This window comes from Chiloscyllium punctatum, chromosome 39 (genome assembly GCF_047496795.1).
Source record: "Chiloscyllium punctatum isolate Juve2018m chromosome 39, sChiPun1.3, whole genome shotgun sequence".
Lineage (NCBI taxonomy): Eukaryota > Metazoa > Chordata > Chondrichthyes > Orectolobiformes > Hemiscylliidae > Chiloscyllium > Chiloscyllium punctatum.
Window position 1 is genome coordinate 41,802,622 of NC_092777.1, and position 21,265 is coordinate 41,823,886.

The window sequence follows — 21,265 nt, forward strand, 5'->3', positions numbered from 1 at the left end:
TCACTCATTGTTTCTTTTACTTAATCTAAAGTATTAGTCTGTGTGAGAAATGATTTTTAAAATGCCTCATTGTTTTAAATTTGTTTTTTCTTGTTCAGTTTCTATACCTTCCCCTCTCTCCTCTTTCCCTACCCCCTGCTGTTTCCTTTCTTTAAATGAATGCCAGATGTTAGTTAGTGCCGTGGACTGTCAGATTGCACAAGTTCGGTATAAAGAGGCATATTAAACTTTTGTGTTGTTTCTGTGAGATCTCCTTCATAACCACAATGAGGCAGCTATGTGGTTACAAACTATTGATTCATCCTCGCAGGAAGATGAACACTGTACTAATTTAATCAAATCCTTTCAAATCTTTCAGAAAAAGAGTGCATGTATTTGTGACATGTCTGAATGTTCAAGTAACATTTCCTAAGAGAAGAAATATTTTTGATCCTTTGATTCATCTTTGTTAGTTTGCCATTCCAAAAAGGAAACATGGTTAGCATCTAACAATAAAAATGTTTATTTGAATTTGACACTCCACACGGGATAAAGTTTTGTTCTGAGAAACCCTCTCAATGCTCCGTCCAGCACTGGGTATAATATATGCATTGACTGACTCAGTTAGTAAGTGGGGACTAATTTATGGCAGGGTGGTGCATTCTGATCGTATGCAATAAAACTTCCAAATTTTCAAGAACAAAAAGGAAGAATTGTGTTACAATGACTGAAAACAGGAATGAGAAAATAACTGTCCAAGTAAAGGCCTAGGTTGGTTTTGAATTTGTAGCCGCATTGTAAATGAGTGAAGTGGCATTCCAGAACAGTTAGTCAAGTGTGAATTAAGTTATGAGATTATAAATCATCAGTACATCTGAAAACATCCTGCAATAGCAGATGAACACCACCTTAAAAAGAAGAGAAGTTAAAATTTTTGATTAATCTCTGCATTAGTCTTTTGATTTGCCTGCCTATATTGCTATATTGGCAATATATTGTAACTTCCTGACCCATAGTCTGCAATCAGTAAGAATAGGTGACAACTCCTCCTCCACCATAAATCTCAACAAGGCTGCAAAACACAGCCTTTTTACTATACTCCTTATACACTCATGACCATGTGACCAAATTCTGCCTAAGCTCCATTTACAAGTTTGATGATACCACTGTTGTAGGTCAGATGTCAAACAATGACAAGATAGAATTGAAATAAAAGATTGAGTGCTTAGCAACATGGTATAAAGACAACAATCTCTCCAACATCAATATCAGTAAAAAAAAGTTACTGGTCATTGACTTCAGCAGTGGAGGGCACGCTCCTGTCTGCATCAATGGAGCTGAGGTGGAGATGAACATCAAATTTCTGAGAGTAATGATCACCAGCAGTCTGTTCTGGTCCACCCAAATCAATGTGATAGTCAACAAAGTACAGTGAGCCTCTAATTCCTCAAGAGGCAAGGAAATCTGGCATGTCCACAAGGACTCTTACCAATTTTTATAGATGCACCGCAGAATGTATTCTATCTGGATGCATCACCACATGATATTGCAACTGCTATTCCCAAGGCCACAAGAAACTACAGAGAGACATGAATACAGCCCAGTCCATCATGCAAACCAGCCTTCCATGCATTGATTTCATCTATATTTCCCACTGCCTTGGAAGAAAAGCAACCGACATAATCAAAGGCCTCTCCCACCCTGGTTATACTTTCTTTCACCCTCTTCCATCAGGCGGAAGATATAAAATACCCATGTATGATCAGATTCATAAACAGCTTCTTCCCTGCTGTTATCAGACTTTTGAACAGCCCTCTCATATGTTAGTTCTGATCTTTCTCTCTGCACCTCCTCTGCAGCTGTAATACTGTATTCTGAAGTCTACCCTGATGCACTTCATATGGTATGATCTGCCTGTCTCGTGCACAAAACAACATAGAACATAGAAGAATACAGCGCAGTACAGGCCCTTTGGCCCTCGATGTTGCGCCGATCAAAGCCCACCTAACCTACACTAACCTACTATCCTCCATATACCTATCCAATGCCCGCTTAAATACCCATAAAGAGGGAGAGTCCACTACTGCTACTGGCAGGGCATTCCATGAACTTACGACTCGCTGAGTGAAGAACCTACCCCTAACATCAGTCCTATATCTACCCCCCCCTTAATTTAAAGCTATGCCCCCTTGTAATAGCTGACTCCATATGTGGAAAAAGGTTCTCACTGTCAACCCTTTCTAACCCCCAAATCATCTTGTACACCTCTATCAAGTCACCCCTAAACCTTCTTTTCTCCAATGAAAACAACCCCAAGTGCCTCAGCCTTTCCTCATAGGATCTTCCTACCATACCAGGCAACATCCTGGTAAACATCCTCTGCACCCGTTCCAGTGCCTCCACATCCTTCCTATAGTATGGCGACCAAAACTGCACACAATATTCACTTTTCACTGTATCTCGGTAAATGTGACAGCAATAAATTAATCAATAATGCTCTTTAATTTTTGTCTATCACTGTCTGAATGTTAGTAATCTTAAAGAAATGTTATGTGATTAAATTGTTTGGCTTGATCCATGCTTTGAAACTTTTATGACTGATTCCAAGGAGAAAAGTCATGGGTAAACTAAAACTGCTGTGTAATACATAATGACTTGGAGGAAAGGGGAGATGTGATAGAATCTTCAAGAAGTAGATGAAAGATAAGAAGCCCTTTTTTTTTTTTGCAACATTTACAAGGAGTTCTGAATATTCTTTATCTAAGAACTTGAGAGGAAAGAATGAAGTTTTGTTTTCTATTTTGGAAGCAATGATTGAGGGAAGAGCAAGAGTTTGGTTTTGGAAAGGATTTTGAAGAGTAGGATATTAGGTTATAAAGCATGGCCCCCCCCAAATGCCACATTCAAACCATCTGGCAACAAGTAGATTATATCATGCATTCCAGGACAGAGAATGCAGAAGGGCGTGTTACAGATTTCAAGGATATTGGATAAATTTTGAGGTGCTCAGGTTTCAAGAGTAGATGAATTTCACTTCAACAGAACCAGTGTGGATATCCATACAGTGATGTAAGCGAAACGTTCTGATGAAAGGTCACAGATGTAAAATGTTAACTGTCTATTAGTCCATAAATACTGCCAGATCTGCTTAGTATTTCCAGCCGCTTATGTTTTCTTATCGTCATAACCCAATTACATTAATTTTGAAAATATTAAAAAAACTAATTAATTTCCTTGATATGAAAACTGACCGAACCCTGGTTCATTACATGGTAAAAGAGGCAGATCATAAAATATTTAAATATAAAATTGCTAGGTATAGAAGGATTAATTTGGTACTACAGAAAGTGTGCATTGCTGGAAAATGAAATACATTTTGTTGAAGTTTTTCATTTGTACTAGTCAGGAATTGTACTCAGCAAGAAATACCAGTGTAAAGGGAAAACCACATTAATACTGTTTAGCAGGAGAGTGCTGATTGGTTGGCAAGCCATTGGTAGATGCATTGCAATGGATAATGCACCAATTAATGATGACTAACTGATAACTGCCAAGCTTGTTTAAATTTCAAACGGGCATGTTGATTCTGATTTGGTGACGGCAGTAACTGAGAAATCATGGAATAGCATCTAATGTTGGACATTTTTGTGGGTAACTTACCATAAACTACTTTTAATTCAGTTACTTATTAAGAAATCTCATAGACAATCAAATACTGAAACAATGATTTGAACTTTATTTCATGCAGCAACCTCACAACTGAACTTGGCTATGATCCGATTTTATGGTGGAATTTAGCTACAATTCCAACCAACAGTTTCTGACTCTGATGTCCAGGATTTCATCCTTATGCAGTGTTGTTCTTTGAAGTTATGCTGAAGAAAAGTTCTGGTGTTCTCGAGTCATAGAGATATACATCACGGAAACAGACCCTTTGGTCCAACTCATCCATGCCATCCAGATATCCTAAATTAGTCTAGTCTCATTTGATAGCACTTTTTCCACATCCCTCTAAAACTTTCCTTTTCATGGGTCCATCATGATGCCTTTTAAATGTTGTAATTGTACCAGCCTCCACCACTTCCTCTGGCAGCTCATTCCATGCACGCACCACTCTTTGCGTGAAAAAGTTGCCACTTCGGTCCCTTTTTAAATCTTTCCCCTCTCACCCTAAGCCTATGCCCTCTAGTTCTGGACTATCCCAACCCAGGGAAAAGATCTTATCTATTCACCCTATCTATGACCTTCATGATTTCACAAACCTTTGTAAGATCACCCCTCAGCCTCCAATGCTCTGGGAAGGCAGCCGCAGCCTATTCAACCTCTCCCTATTGCTCAAATCCTCCAAACCTGACATCCTCCTTGTAAATCTTTTCTGAACCTTTTCCAGTTTCACCACATCATTCCTATAGGGGGGGGAGACGAGAATGGCAACAATATTCTAAAAGTGGTCTAAGCAATGTCCTGTACAGCCGCAACATGACCTCCCAACTCTTATACTCAATGCTGTGACCAATAAAGGAAAGCTTACTAAATGCCTTCTACACTATCCTATCTACCTGTGATTCCACCTTCAAGGAACTATGAACCTGCACTCCAAGGTCTCTTTGTTCAACAGCACACTTTACCACTAACTGTGTAAGTCCTGTCCTGATTTGCCTTTCCAAAATGCAGCACCTCACATTTATCTAACTTAAAGGTTAGTGTTGAATTCTTAGACATTTTCTCATCCTTCAAATCCATGGTGTGACATTATTGATTATCTTTTAGATTCTTTTGTCCAAAATATTGATTGCTCTTCTGGAGTCCTTGAGTCTGCAGATTGCTTCCTTATTGAATGTAACTTATTTGTTCCTTGTTAAATTTACCCTTAACTGTCTGAAGACACAGCTTTCCTGTTGTTAACTCCTTAAATTCTTCTACAGTGCAGTCATTTGTCCTTAGGGCATACAGCAGTCCATTATCAAGATGTCAAAACAATTTTTGTTTCTGTAGCCTTGACTCCTCCTCCTCCTCCTCCTCCCAGAAATGGCTAATTGCTTTCAGTCCCCATGTAACAGCTTGTCTTTTCCCCTTTATTAGTTTATTCTAAACAAACTTTTACTGCTAACTTTGTTTTGTGTGTAACAGTTTATCTTTGACTCTTTCAATCCATAGCTATTCAAGTTCAGAAGTTTATAATTAGAACGTAAATGCAGGCTGGTTAAGTCCCATCAGTGTTCTGCTCATTGTGAAGAGCTGAAGAGATGCGCTGTTTGATATGATCCGTCTGTCTTTTGGACATAGGTTATTCATTTGATGTAATTGTGCAATTGGACAGCATTTGCTAAATACTCCTGAGTGCATTTAGTTATAGTGGAAAGCAATTTAAAGTTGTCAGTCAGGCATGTAGTGTGGTAGAATATGTAGAAGCTACATATTAGTATGCATAGCCCTGTGCTTTGCAGACAGAACATATATACACACTGCATCTTTTTTTAATCCAATAAAATAGATGACTACCATTCGTTGGTTCAAAGAACAAATAGTACATTTAAACAGGTATTCAATAAATATGCATAAGCTAATATAGAAGAAAACAGACTGAGGAAGGATGTTCTAACTATGAAGGGAGTGCAGTGAAGGTTTGCCAGACTGGTTCCAAGGATGGCAGAACTAACATATGAAGAGATATTGGATCAGATAAGATTATATTGACTGGAGTTTGGAAGAATGAGGGTAATCTCATAGAAACCTATAAAGTTCTAACCCAACTGAGCAGGGTAAAGGCTGGAATGATATTCCCGAAGTTGGGGAAGTCCAAATTAGGGATCACAGTTTATGGATGTGGGGTAGACCATTTAAGAATGATATGAGGAGAAATTTCTTCAACCAAAGAGTGGTGAGCCTGTGGAAATTTGTTCCACAAAATGTGTGGTAGAGGCCAAAACATTGAATGTTTCAAGAAGGAGTTAGATATAGTTCTTGGGGCTCAAGGGAATCAAAGATTATGTGAGAAAGTAGGAACAGGGTTATGAGTTGGATGATCAGCCGTGATCATATTGAATGGCAGTGCAGTCTCGAAGGTCTCCTCCTGCTCCTATTTTCTGTATGTCTCTGGAGAAGTTAGGACTATTTGGTTGAAAGGTCTTTTGATAGAGGTATTCAGAATTGTGAGGGGTTTGGACAGAGCAGATAAGAAGGAACTGGTACCATCGGTAAAAGATTGAAATCCAGACGACATAGATTTAAGACAGTTGGCAAAAGAAGCATTTGTAACCTGAGAACAATCTTTTACACAGCAAGCAGTGAGGATCTGATATGTGCGTTCCGAAAGTGTGGTGGAGGCAAGTTTAATCAATGCATTGAAAAGTATATTAGATTGTTATTTGAAAAGGAAGTGAGTGGAGAGCTAAGGGGAGTGGTAATAGGTGAATTGCTCCTTCAGGGAGGCTGTGCGGATACAACAGGCTGATTACCCTTCTGTGCTCTAACCATTTTCTGATGTACATAAGGTCTAAAAAATCTCCCTACCAAACATTCTTTTTTTTTCCCCAGAGTTTACCTCATGACCAAAACCCCACAATTAAAAAAAAACCTAATTTCCAAGATCCCCAAGTCAACCATGACTGCAGTGAAAAACAATTTTATTTCAATTATATTGTTTTTTTGAAGTTACCTACTATCTTATCCTTAGGAGCTTCGAACATGTGGGTGGCACGGTGGCACAGTGATTAGCACTGCTGCCTCACAGCGTCAGAGACCCGGGTTCAATTCCTGCCTCAGGCGACTGACTGTGTGGAGTTTGCACGTTCTCCCCGTGTCTGTGTGGGTTTCCTCCGGGTGCTCCGGTTTCCTCCCACACTCCAAAGATGTGCAGGTCAGGTGAATTGGCCATGCTAAATTGCCCGTAGTGTTAGGTAAGGGGTAGATGTAGATGTAGGGGTATGGGTGGGTTACGCTTCGGCGGGGCGGTGTTGACTTGTTGGGCCGAAGGGCCTGTTTCCACACTGTAAGTAATCTAATCTAATCTAATCATTGTGTAGGTCAGTGATACAGCAGTTTGGCATGTCAGTGCACTACATCATGGAGTAACAGAACGTGAATCCTCATCCTTCATCTCATCATATTTCCGTGATAGCTTACTGAAACAGAGGTAGAAAAGAGCAGCAGTTGCTTTGCTGCAGGAAAGGAATGAAAATTAGTGGGAGAGAGTCATAATCAATCATCTACTTCAGTTAATTACAAAGTACAATTGACAGGGTTTTTCTTAAAGGAGAATACACCAAAACTTTGACATCTCCGTCAACTTGTGTAACTGCTTATTTTTGAATGCAGTGAAGCAAAGGGGGGAGGCAAAAGAGAAATATATGAACAACAAAAGAATGGTCTGGTCTGAGAACTCTCTAATAGTCAAAAGTGAGGACTGCAGATGCTAGAGATCAAGCAATGCGGGCTTTTGCCCGAAACATCGATTCTCCTGCTTCTCCAATGCTGCCTGACCTGCTGTGCTTTTCCAGCACAGCGCACTCAACTCTCTAATAGTAATGAGTAACTTGCTCACTACCATGAGTAACACCATATTGGAAATGTCTGTTACTCATTTTTCAACTGTAAATAAGAAATTCGCCAACTGTCTTGGAGAATCTGAAAAATTAATAGAGGAAAGGGCAATATGTATTATGTATGTCTATAGCAATTCCAGAGATATCCAGAAGAAGTACAAAAACTTAACCTCTGGTAAAATATTTTGCTGCTCTCCCCTAAGACCTGGTGCTCTGTATTGTTTTTGTGTATTGTACACCTAGTACTTTTAGCTTGATTTTACCTTGACTCAGTTTCTCTGGGTATATCCAGAACCTGCAAAGTATATGGAACAGAAACCAGGCAAATTTAATATTAAATTGTCAAAATAGCAACACAAACACTTGTATGGATTAGCCAAAAGGAAATTATTCTGTAAATGAGCCTCTGGATTTTGTTTTTCACCCATTTACAAAATCCGTGCAGTTCATGTTTCTTACTGTATTTCCCTGGCTGAATACTACAAGTCAGCCTGTCTTTCGGTAGATTGAGTTCTTCTTTTGTTCAGTAAAAATTGAGGAAGAGAATATGTAGGCCTTTTATTGTATAGAGCTGTTGAGATGTTTAGTATAGCCAAATAATCAACTTGTACACTTTTCCTTCGTGTTTCTTTTGCTGCATCTTCTCGGTTGTTAGCTGAAACATCAGGATTTTTAAAGTACTTTTGATGAGGTTCAAAGAACCCAGTACTGTGTGTGTGTCGATGTCTGTCTGCGTTAATAGCATGACATTGGGGCCATCATGAATGAAAATTGAACGGTCAAAATTAAAAATAATTGTTTTAAACATGCAACAATCACATTCTCTCACTGGCCCAGTAATTTACCTATCTGACATTTGATTTACATTACAGCACTAAAGGTGTCTCCCATCTGATCTGGAGATTGATGATTTTGTTTTTGGAATGGGTAATTCAGTCTGAACAGCAGCTACACAGCAGATTCTTTATAAGTAACTTAGGAGATGGGTTTTTCTTTTCTGCCAATTTTCTCCTGTCCTCAGGGCAACCACAGGAGCCTGCATTTCTCTGTAGTGCCTCACCACAGCTGCATTACTAATGAGGAAAACATCAAAGAAAAGCAGTTTGGAGAGTTAGGATCACCACTAGGCCTGCTACTGGAAAATATAAACCAAATACAAAAACCAAGCAAACCTTTTCCAGTGGATAAATGTCAGAGTTACACAGAGATAAATTTCTTTGGCTTGCATGCTCCGGTCTTCACAACTGGTCTCAGAATCCACAAAGTGTCAACTCAATTCCATGTAAAATTGGACAATAGTCCAACGTTTAAGCACCTCCCCAGTACTCGCCAATAAAGCTACATCTTGATGCATCTTGTTGAGTTGTTAAATGATCCATGTCATTTTAGGAAAAAGATAGTATTCACCTGTACTTTAGTTAGTGTTCGTCACAAGTTTTATCCCACAGTCACTCAGTATGTTGCTACGTTAGCTGGATTATTTGAATCACTATGATCAAGTGTCATCCACAATTGCAATTATTATTAGTTTAATACAAAGTCAGTTCAGGTAAGTGCAAGTCTTATTAAAAGTTACTGATAAAGAAATGTGCGCTACATTGGAAAGGAAGCATTTGCTATTGTCATAAACATTGGTTCTCTCAACATTCACTGACACAAAAGTAATTGCATATTAACAAATCAATAAAACAAGCAATCTTGAAAGTCCACAATATCCAACAGTACATTCTGGGACTCTGCCACATTTAGAGTGGAATTCAAAATTCAATCTAATATAGTATGCAAGTTGCCTTTTTAAAGTAGATGAATATGTTGCCATGGTAATAGATTTGAAACCGTGAATGGGGATATTCATTATAAAAATATAATGTGACCATGACAGATCATGAATACTGATGAACATGGATCACCTATTTCAATGACTGACAAAGTTGCAAAAATGTTTATGTAATCAGATAAATATATTTATCACCCTGGCCTTTTTCTTTCCCCTCATGGTATGGTCAAAGAGTTGAACAGAGATTGCTATTATGCCCTTCTGAATAAGTTACTGTTCGTGTAAAACTACTTCCACAGACTTTTCTGGTTTACTCTAGAGCACTATGTCTGTCTGCCTTGTTTTATCTATGTATCCTGAAGGTGAACGTTTTATTTACTGACCTTTCTCCATTAACTCTTAAAGATTTCTCAGGATTCTGCTCTCCTCACTACATTCCATTCTAACAATGACCTTTTCAATTAATTATTTTTGCAGTATCATGGCTGAATCTTTACACCATGTCTTCAGTGGGCAATTTAAGGACCCGTCTGTCACAAATCTAACATCTTTTTACTGAATGGCTACAGCTCACATTCTGCTCCATCGATTGACATTCTAATCTTCATTACCTTCTCTGGCCTAGAGTGCAACTGCAAATGTTGTCATTACAAAGCAGTTCCATTTTATTTTGTGGCCAGGAATCTCTTTCAATATTCTAGTTGAAGCCAAAAAGAAAACCAAGATCTCAACTGAAGTATTGTGTACAGTTCTGAGTGCTATGTTATAGGAAGAACATGAATGCATTGAAAGTGTGCAGAAGTAGTTTACAAGAATGCTTCCAGGGATGAAGAACTTTCAGTTATGAGGACAGATTGAAGAGGTTAGGAGTATTTCCTTTGGAGAAAATAAGGCTAAGAGATCTGAAAGAGGTTATCAGAAGCAAGCGTGGGCTAGATAGAGTAGTTAGGGAGAAACTGTTCCCCTTGTAAAAGAAACAAGAAGAAGAGGGCACAGATTTAAAGTGATCTGCAAAAGAAGCAAGAGTGTGGTGAGGAAAACTGATTTTACTTTGCAGGTTGTTCAGGTATGGAATCACAGCCTGAAAGTGTGGTGGAGGCAGGCTCAATTGAAGCATTCAAGAGAACGTTGCCTGATTCTTTGAATAAAAAGCAATGTGCAAGGATATAGGGAAAAGCAGGAGATTGGCACTAAGTAATGATGCTCGTTTAATGAGCTGGTGTAGGCATGATGGGCTGCAAGGCCTCCTCCTGCACTGTGACACTTCAGTGCTTCTGTCTGGGGAAATTATTTCTCCTCTTCAATTTACATCCTATTGAAACCCGCTCACCTATTTGAACTTGTTCTATCCCAAGAGCCCTAAACATTGGCACTTCCTTTATTCCTCCCACAACCTTTTTGTGCTTTTGAAATCTAAATTTAATCTCTCATTTCCAGTTGAGTTTGTATGCACTTTTTATCTTTTCCAATGTTGGCAATATACTGCACTGTATCTTTGCCCTGTACCTTTGCTACTTGGTGTAAACTTTTAAGTTGATTTACTTTGCTTCAATGATAAATAATGCAAAATAGCAGTTTTCTAGTGGGCCTCAGTAAGTGCAACCCTATTAATGTGCAAAGATATGAGGGAGAGAGTTGCCTAGCAATTGTCTTATAGCAAAATTCATCACCATCCCTGGATAGGTCCTGTCCAGCGGCAGGATAGGCTGAGCAGAGATGACAGTACAGTGTTGTATAGTTGGGAGGGAATTGCCTTGGCAGTTCTCAACATTGATTTGGGACGCCATGAGGTCTCAAGGCTTTAGGTTAAACATGGGAAGGAAACTTTCTACTGATCACTATGTACACCACCACCAAAAGACGGTTAGGAAATACTTGAAATCATCCTTGCCAATCTGCCTATCACAGTGGCATCTGACCATGCCAGTACAAGTGGCGGTGATCTTGTGAAGAAAGAGTCCCATCTTCACACTGAGGACACCCTCCATGATGTTGTATGGCACTGCTACTGTGTGAAATTAGATCATCTTCAAACAGATCTACTGCCTCAAAATTAGACATCCATAACGTGCTGTGGACCATCAGCAGAACTGTATTTAACCATAATCTGTGATCTCATGACCCAGCATATCCCCCGTTTGATTATTATTGTCAAGCTCAGGGATCCATGCTGGTTCAATGAAGATTGCAGTAGGGCATGCTAGTTGCTGCACTAGCATGGCTAAAAACGAGGTAGCAACTTGAAGTTACACCAGAGGACTACTTGCAAGCCAAGCAATAGAAGTAACTTGCAATGTATAAGGCTAAGCAATCACACAATCTGGATGGAAGTGCCTCCAGAGGTCATTGACATCACAGATGCTACACTTCAACCAATTTGATTCACTCCATATAGTAACAAGAAACAACTCCAAGATGTTGAACTTTGCAAAGGATGTGGCAACATTCCAACAATAGTATTAAAGGCTTGTGCTCCATGCCCCCTCCCCAAGCTGTTCCTGTGCAGTTCCAGCACTGGCATCTACTGACAATGGGAAAAATTGCCCTTTGTATCCTATACACACAACCATAAGAAATCCAACCTAGCAATTACTGCCCTTTCAATCTAGTCTTTGAATATCAATGAAACAATGGCAGCAGTCATCAGTGGTGCTATTCAGATGCTTTTGCAAAATAATAACCTGCTCAGAGACACCCAGTTAGGTTCTGCCAGGGAAACCCCTCTCCTGCTGTCATTATATGTTGGTCCAAATAGGGCCAAAAGAGGTGAATGCCAGAGGGATGATGAGAAAGACTGCCCTTAACATCTGGGCAGTTGGGTGGGGGTGGTCCTGCACTGGTTGGAGTCCTACCTAACCCATTGATATTGTTATTGAAGGTCAATCATTGCAGCTGCAGGACATTACTGTCTGAGTTATTCAGGGTAATGTCCTATTCCACACCTCCTCCATAGATTCAGACATGAGAATGTGCAGTCAGCAGTGAACAATGTTCAGCGCCATTCGTGACCTCAGGTATTGAAACAGTCAGTGTCCCGATGCAGCAAAATCTAGGCAACATCAAGGCTTGAGCTGATAAATGCAAGTAACATTCACACTATACCAGTATCAGGCCGAGACCACCTCCAACAAGTGAAAATAGCCATCACATCTGGACATTTAGTCACATCACTATCTCTGAATCTCCCACTATCAAAATCATGGGGTTTTCCATTGACCAGAAACTGAACTGCACTAACCACATAAAATATTGTGTGCTTGCAAAAGCAGATCAGAGGCTAGGATTCTTGCAGTGAGTAACTTGCCACCTGTCTCCTGACACTCTGTCCACCATCTACACGGCATGAATCAGGAGTGCAAATAGAATACTTTCCACTTTTCTGGACGGGTGCAGCCCCAACAACACCAAGAAACGTTATATCATCCAAGGCAAAGCTGCCCACTTGATTGACACCCAATCCATCACTTTGAGCATTCACTCCCTCTGTTACACATACACAGCCATCTATGCAGTCATGCCATCTACAAGGTGCACCGCAGTAATGTTACAATCAAGGGACTTTCAGCAGTACTTTCCGAATCCATAGTACGTACAAGGAAGGGCAAGTTTCCCCACAAGTGACACTCAATCCTGATTTGGAATTATATCACTTTTGGCTCACTGTCACTGGAGTCAAAATCCTGGAATTCCCCTAGAAACGGTATTGTGAAGTTCTATGCAGCATGTGGAGTGCAGCAGTTCAAGAAAGCAGCTCACCAACACCTTCCCAAGGGCAAATGGAGATGACCAGTTCATGATACTCTAACCACTGATCCCCACATCCTGTAAACCCATTAAATAAAAAGAATTAAACCAGAAGGGAAAAATTGAAACCAGTCTGTACCATTTGAATATTAATGTAATATGTTGATGTTTTATAAAATTTTGATTTCACAGTCGTTTGTGAATTTGTAGAACAATGATTGGCTCACACCTGCCAAACTGAACTTTGTTTTGGGAAAAAAAAATCTGTAACGTATTGGTAGGAGCTGCAGATTTGACAGTGCAATCTTCAGGGGGCTCCTTTCTGACCCACGGTGTTTCTGGACCAACCAAATGAGTGAGAATCTAGGCTGTTGTGCACTAGACTGCTTTGTGAACAAAACTCTGATTTGAGGTTTTGTTTCTACCAATTTCCTTGTACTTGAGGCAGATAGTTCATGGTGGGTTATAATTCCACAGGCGTCTGCAGTTGCCCTTGGTACTTCATCAAATCAGCACTAATTAATGAGGTAGGCAGTGTGTGAACTGTTTGCATTCATGACTGCCACAATGCCTACTAATGGGAAATAAAAAATGGATACACCCAAGTTTACCAACCAAACAGTACTGATATGATGTAATCTAAATGGATGTACAGGAGTGATTTTCCATCTTTGCATCTTGAGGGAGTCAAACTTGCACAATTGGCACACTCAAACCTTTGTAACTCAAATAGTTTTGTTCAAAAGAAAATAGCTTTTTCATCTTTTTATCTCAAATATTCTTTTCTGTTACTTTGGTCTCTCTTGGACAACCAGTCTTCAAGTTAAGACATGCTTATTATTTCCTCCTCGGCCCTTGCCATTGGTACACTAGACTGAGTGCCAGGATTTGTACAGAAATGATCTAATGAAAACTTCCCCTCTTTGTTTCCTTTCTGACTGTTGTCTGCTTGCATCATACCATAGCAGCAAAGACCAGGAGATCACACCCTACCATTTTGTAGCATTGTGAATTGGTACATTAATTGTCCTGTGCCATTGTACCATTCAGCAAATGTGCATCTCTTAGAGCTGCGAAAGAAGTCAGTATGGGTTAGCTTACGTGTTACTGTTTGTTCAGTGCTCCACATGGAAACCAGTGGGTAGCTTGTTTTACATCTGCGAGTGAAGACTTTGCAAGTGAAAACATGGCACAGATATACTCTGTGTGATGCAGATGTTTGCTTTCTGCTGCCAAGTACAATATTTATCTGTGCAAAGTATTGTGGGAGTGCAACTCTTAATGTCTAAATACTGTATATAGTGTGGTGCTGAGGAACTGCTGTGTAATAGAACATGCTGTCTGCATTTGATCACAATGAGTTATGTTTCCTTGGGGCTTGTAGTCTAAGTTGGATTCCTTTTAAGTGTATAGTATTGAAGACCTATTACATTGCTTGTACTTCCAACCTTGAACTTTAATTTTTGACTTGGGGCCAAAGCAGTAGGAAGGGATAAATAAACAAAGAAGCAAATGATATATGATCAAGTATCACAAAATATTCATTATTTGCTGTTCATGTTTGTCTTGGAGAATAATCTAAAAACCATTAAAATGTTAAGACTCAGAGTATTCAACCTATCGTGTCTGTGCCAGCTGGATAAACTAGCTGCCCATTCTAATCCCCACTTCACAGCAGCTGGTCCATGGCCTTGGGGGTCACAGTGCTTCAGATGCAGATCCAAGTTCCTTTTAAAAGAGTTGAGGGTTTCCGCTTTAACTACCAAAGTGGGCAGTAAGTTTCAAATACTCACCATTCTCTGGGTAAAACTGAATTTTCCTTCAGTGCTTCTAGCAAGCACTTTAAATCTGGATAACTGGGGCTCCAGATTTGGGACTACCACTTTTTGTTTTCTTATGGGGACATGTCTGCATTGTGACTTCAGAATCTCATTTCTGAACACCTCCCACTGATTTGCCCTTGGTAACTGACCTCTCCATTGGGTGAAAGAGGTCTTTGCTGTCCACTATTGAAGCCCATCAATATTTTATACAATTTCATTAAATCACCCCTTCACTCCCTCTGTTCTAAGGAAAACAACCCTAGACACTGAAATCTTTCCTCCATAGCTGCAAATTTTAAGCCCTGGCTACATTCTTGTAAATCTTGTCAATAATCTCTCTAGAGCCCTATCCTGTAATGTAGTGACCAGAACTGCATGCCAAACTCCACCTGTAGCTTAACCAGTGTCTTGTATGGTTCCAGCTTTACATCCCTCCTTTTGTATTTACTATCTAAACCTATAAAAGAAAGCATCCTTTTATACCTTCTTTGCCACTTTCTGTACGTGTTCTACACCTTCAGGGACTTTTGCACATGCACTCTCAGGTTTACACATATACTACCCCTCTCAAAATTCTTTTTACGGTGTATTCTGATGCTTTGTCTGCCCACTCCAAATGCATCACCACACTTTTTTTTCTGTTGATGAATTCCAATTGCCATTATTCTTCCCATTCAATCAAACCAAAGATACCATCCTGCAGTCAATAGCTATCCTCTTCATTATCAACGACACAGCCAGATTTTTCATCTGCAAATTACACAACAGTGCCTTTCTAGTCAAGTCTAAGTTACTAATATGTGCAACAAACAGCAAGGGACCTAATAGTGTGGAACACCACCAAAAAACACTTTCTATTTGCAAAAGCATCCAGCAACCATTTCCCTGTTTCTCCTGTCACTAAACTAAGTTTGCTTCCAACTTGTCTTATTCGCCTGCTTCCCATTAGCTATGAATTTTCTGTCCAGACTGCCACCTGGGACCTTTTCGATTGCCTTTCTAAAACCTCTGCACCAAAATCCATCCTCTGCCCTACCCTTCTAGATATTTCCTCAAAAAGATCAATTACTTTATAAGACATGACCTTTCCTCAACAAAGCCATTTTGGTAATCCCTGTTTAATTGGTGCCTTTCTAAGGAACAGTTAATCCTATCTCTCCCAGTATTGATTCTCATAATTTGCCCATCATCAAGGTCAGACTGACCAGCCTGTAATTATTTGGCCTATCTCTTACACCCTTTTGAACAATGGCATAGCATTCGTTGATCCCCAATCCTTTGGTGCCTTGCCTATATCTAGTGAGGATTGAAAAATGATTCTCAGAGCATCCATTATTTCCTCTCCAGCTTCCTTTTTAATAGCCTGTGACGTAATTCATCCAACCTTGGTAATTATCACCCTCGTTATCTAGAATATCTGCACCATCCTCTCCCTTGTGCTGACAAAGATGAACTACTCATTAATGATGCTGCCCACATCTTCTGCTTCCACCCATCAGTTACATGTATATTTCTGATAGATTCTATCCTTTCTTCTTCATTGTCTTGCTCTCTGTGTTCTGATAAAAGTCTTCTTTGGATTTTTCATAATTTCGCCAGCCAACAGTTTTTGTATTGTCTCTTTTTATTTTCCTAATTTCAATTTTCACTTCACCCTGTAACTTCAATAAGCTTCCTAAAAGTATTACTGTTTTTGAGATTGTCCTCATTTTTCTACTTTATCTTACCTGTATACTTCTGGATAACTGGGGGCTCTAGATTTGGGAGACCCACTTTTTTTTTGTGTGTGTGGGGACATGTCTGCATTGTGACCTCAGGATCTCATTTCTGAATGTCCCCCACTGATTTGCCACTGCCTTGCCTTCAGTAGCCGTATTATGTCCAGGCTTGCCAGAAATCTCTCAGCTTTTTGTAAACTTTGCCTTCACCCGATTTTAGAATGTTTTAGCCCTGTTCTATCTTTTGTCCCTTTTACGTGATGATGCAAAATCTAAATGTTTAATAATCAAGATCTCTAAAATGATAACATGTCACAACTTCAACCAACTGCCCAGCTTCATTTTCTAAGTTAAATCTAGAATTGCACCCTCTCTCATTGCACTTGTTACATGTTGGTTAAAAGAGTTCTCTTGAGTGCGGATTCAAGAATTTTATGCCTTCTATGCCATTCACACTGTATCTCTCTTGATATTTGTGTGTTTGAAGTACCCAAAGATTATTACCCTCCTTTTGCATTCAGAAATTTGTCGACATGTTTGTTCCTCTAATAATACCACGTTATTTGGGGTCTTTGTGCATACCGAGCAATATGGCTGCCTCTTATTTCTGAGGTCAACCCAAATGGCCTAGTTTGATGTTTCATTTAGTGTAGTGTCGCTTCTCACCGCTGTAATTGATTGTTCCACCAGTAATGCTATGGCTGTGTGTTTTTATCTTCTTTTCTACACCCAGTGATGTTGAGCTGCCATCCTTGCCTCTCCTTATGTAAAGTCTCTGTTATCGGACTGATATCATATTGCCATGTATTTATTGTGCCCTCACTCACTGATTTTATTTACAATGTCCTTGCGTTTACATTTCTATCTTTTTTAAATACTGTCCAATTCCTGTACTGTGCACTTTTTAACTGGTTGTGTTCTGTCTTTCAGAGTCACTCCCTAAATTTCTGCCTTCTATTTCCTGCTCTGAAGTTGCTCACAAGTTCCCAACCTCCTGCTGATCCACTTTAAATCTTCCCTGAGAGCACTAGAAAATCTCCCTGCATGGATATTATCCTGATCCTGTTCAGGTGTAGACTGTCTGTCTGATTTGTTCAGGACCCCCTTCTCCTGAACCAATCCCGCTGTCCCAAAAATGCTCCCACACAAGAATTTCAGCCTCCTATTCAATCGCTTAATTTCCTATTTCTGTGCTCACTAGCACATGGTACTGTAAATAATCTTTGAGTATTGCTTTAAAGGTCCTGCCTTTTAATCTCCTAATTCCTTGAAATCTACTATTATGATCTCATCCCCATTCCTATCTAATCATATGAACAATGTGGACTATGATCACTGTATCTTACCCCGGAGCAATGCTCTGTAACCACTTCATAATGTCCTGTACCTTAGCATCAGGGAGGCAACATACTGTCCTGTGGTCGGCCGCAGCAGAAATGCTTGACTAAGTTATCCCCTATCTCTATTGCCCCTCTGTCCTCCCTCCCCCTGTAAAACTGAGCAGGCTAACAGTGCCACTGCGGTATTATTGGTTGCACTGTCCTGAAGAGCTATTGCCCTCACAAATATCCAAAATGTGATACCCATTAGCAAGCAACATAGACTCAGCCTTCGTTTTCTGCTTCGTTTTCTCCAACTGTTTGGCCGTCACCCATTCCTCTCTGCCTGCAAGTTTCTAACCTTCAGTGTTTTCACCTTCCTGAATGAGCTGTCTATTTGGTACTCTTGCCTTGCACAATCATGATCCAACCACTGCTCAAGTTCCGAAACCCAGAGCTCAAGTTTGTGTAGTCAGTTCCCGTAGATGTGTTTACCTGGGATATATGATGTCTCCATCAGTTCACACACATTACAGATTTACACTCCACTTGGCCAAGCTGGCCTGCCATCCTGCAACTTTAAAATCTATTTACTGTATTACAATTAGAATAGTCGAATAACTTACCAGTATTCACCAATCACCTTCCACTGTACAGAAGTAAGAGCCAATTACAGGAAAATGGTAGAATAATTTATACTCTTGTACAACCAAAGCAGCACTCAGTGCAGATAAAGCATTTCTGAGGGAGGCTTTCCTCTGTGTTTCCTGAAGAAAGCTGACTCAAGCATCAGAAAAACATTTGAGCCAATCACGGATTAATTAGCTGCAGCTCTTAGAGCTTGTGAATCACCGATTTTAACTTGAAACGTAATTTATAGAGTACTATTTAGTTGGTTGCTAAATTTAAAAAAACTGTTCAGATTCTAAAAAAGAATCCCTTAAGACTTGTACTCAACAGCTACCAGTCCAAACAACTTTCTTCTAAAAAAGCATGCATAATAGATTTATCTACGAGTCATAAATTTTCAATTCCCTTAAGATTGGGAATTACATTGGTTCAGGCTAAACAAAGACAGATGACTTTCAGTAGTCACTCACTGAACTTTTAGTAATCTATGTTTTAAAAAGGACGTTGTATAATTGCATAGATTTGCAAGGGTACTTATTTTTAAGAAGGCTTTTATTTAGACCTTTTTAGTGATTACTTCTGAAAAAGAAACCTCTTCCTATACCCCTCACACTCCTTGTCTGAGCAATGTAACATTATTTCATATGAAACAAACCACAAGAAAGATGGCGAGAAGCTGCATTGCAGTTAAATGTTGTTCCTCGTGTATAATGGGTTAAAAACTTTGCCATTTATGCCTGCAGTAAGTTTTGCAATATGCACTGTGATGCTTAAAGTGTGTGTTGTATAAAATTGTGTTGTCCTCCAATTGAAATTGGTCACGGCTTCTACCCATGTTTCAATATGATATTGCATATATTTAAGATGAATATTTGGTAATTGTGAAAAGGAAAGAAAAATAATTCTGTTGGTGACAAAAATAAAATTGCCAAAGGTTAAAGTTCAAGTGGTGGTCAACAAAATGTTTCCTTTTATTGCTCCTGATACAATGGAGGAAAGGAACTGTTGGAAAGTAATTGATTGTTGTGCAAAAAGAAAATCAGATTTACTTTATTAAAGAGTGTCTCATTCTGGTTTATATTGTGTATTAAATATGTTGATCAGAGCTGGAAATCAATCATTATGTTAACCATTTCTCAAAATCATGGGTAACATTAGTAGGCAACAAAGACAATAATACAGGCTTGCAAAGTAAGGACTGTTAATGCTGACCTCAAAGAAAACCTCACCAGGGGACTAGCAATGTATTGTGGTGAAAATTTTAGCTTTATTCACAATGTAATGGACTACAGTGCTTTTTATTCAGGACTACCAGTATAGAGCTACAGTGATGTCATCCCACTGTCCAATTACATTAAGGAATTGTCACTGACACCAAATGAGAAATACTAGCAATTAAATTGACTTGGAGATGCTGGTGTTGGACTGGCGTGTACAAAGTTAAAAATCACACAACACCAGGTTATAGTCCAACAGGTTCATTTGGAAGCATTAGCTTTCGGAGCGCTGCTCCTTTTTATCAGGTGGTGTGGAGTATAAGATTGTAAGACACTGAATTTATAGCAAAAGTTTACCGTATGATGTAACTAAATTTATATATTGAAAAAGACCTGTAAGTACAAATTCACCACACAAACTTGTGTGTGTGTTGGTGGAGGGGGGGGAGCGCATGGTGGTGGTGGTGGTGGTGGTGGTGGTGGTGGTTTTAAGTGAGTGTGAGTGTCAAGGGGTATGAGTCTGTGAGAGGATATGTGAGTGTGGGAGGGTATGAGAGAGGGTCTGTAGGAGTGTGTGTATAGTGTGACATGAACCCAAGGTCCCGGTTGAGTTTGTACTTGCAGAATTACATTTTACTTTGTTCAAAAACTGCATGAATCCATGTGAGATTCTGCAAATCCGTTTTTTTTGGATGGGAATCAGTCTGACCATTGTGGCACAGACAGCCTCACACAGGGAAGCTAACACCTTCAATACATTATCTGCGCCAACACGACACCAATTGTTACATTCTCAAGTGAACTTTAACTTTTAAAAAAATGTTTTGCGATTTATAGATGAAAGAACTGAAACAAACATGGTCATTCTAAAAGATGAGAGACTTAACAAAAAATCCAGGTCTTTTTCAATATATAATATAAATTCTGTGTCTTACAATCTTATACTCAACAACCACCTGATGAAGGAGCAGCGCTCCGAAAGCTAGTGCTTCCAAATAAACCTGTCTGACTATAATCTGGTGTTGTGTGATTTTTAACCTAGCAATTAAATCACTTTCTCATTTTTTAAATAAAAAGTTGTAAATACCATGAAATAAAAATTGGGATATACAAGACAGGTAAAGGTACAAGCTGAAATAGCCAGAGAAAAATCTTCCAAATAAATGGTTTTAAAGATTTTGTAATTTATTTTACTAGTAAGACGTAACACTGCACAAGTGATTTCTTTTTTTGGGGGCTAGGCTTATTGTTGAGATTGATTTTAATGGTGGTTACTGTTAAAACGTATTGTTACTTGATTGAACAAGATCTGGCTATTTATAGAGCTTCTAATAGTCAAAGGGGAATGGAAATAGTGAAATTCTGCCATCAGTAACTGAGTTCTCAGTGGAGCAGTTGAGGTGGGCTGTGTGTGATCGGCAGCATCTTCAGGATTTCTGTGTTGATGTGTGCTTGTACTAAACCTCGAAGTTTTAGTCCGTTTCAGGATTTCACGCCGATGTGTCTTGACCGTT

The 21,265-nt window shown here is 39.4% G+C and overlaps 1 protein-coding gene across 2 annotated transcripts in view; it reads left to right on the forward strand.

Annotated features, from left to right (window-relative positions):
* The window catches only part of LOC140463978 (beta-1,3-N-acetylglucosaminyltransferase radical fringe-like), a 53,831-nt gene that overhangs the window by 3,930 nt on the left and 28,636 nt on the right, over positions 1-21,265 (forward strand). The gene's annotated exons all lie outside the window — the stretch shown is intronic.